A 420-nucleotide genomic window follows, 5' to 3' on the forward strand; every position below is an offset into this window, starting at 1 on the left:
TGTCTCAACACAGACGGCTACTTTCACACACCGATGTGAGGTGGCTGTCAAGAGGCAAAGCACTTACCCGTGTACATGAGTTACGACAAGAACTTATCACATTTTTTGAAGCAATGAAACAATCTCATTTTTGTAACCTCCTTCAATGTGAATTTTGGATTACAAAGTTACAATATTTGGCATCTATTTTTCAGTATCTCAATATTTTGAACTCTAGCATGCAAGGGAAAGAGGAAAATATCCTCACATCCACTGATAAAATAAAAGCATTTCAGAGAAAGCTACAGATTTGGAAAAGAATATCGATGGAAGGCAGTCTCGAAATGTTTCCATTGGTAAGTAATAATTGCAAAACTGAAATTCTGCCAATGATAGTTGAACATTTATCAACTTTAGAAAAAATTTGAGTTATTATTTACC

Source organism: Limulus polyphemus, unplaced genomic scaffold, assembly GCF_000517525.1.
Source record: "Limulus polyphemus unplaced genomic scaffold, Limulus_polyphemus-2.1.2 Scaffold9071, whole genome shotgun sequence".
Classification (NCBI taxonomy): Eukaryota; Metazoa; Arthropoda; class Merostomata; order Xiphosura; family Limulidae; genus Limulus; species Limulus polyphemus.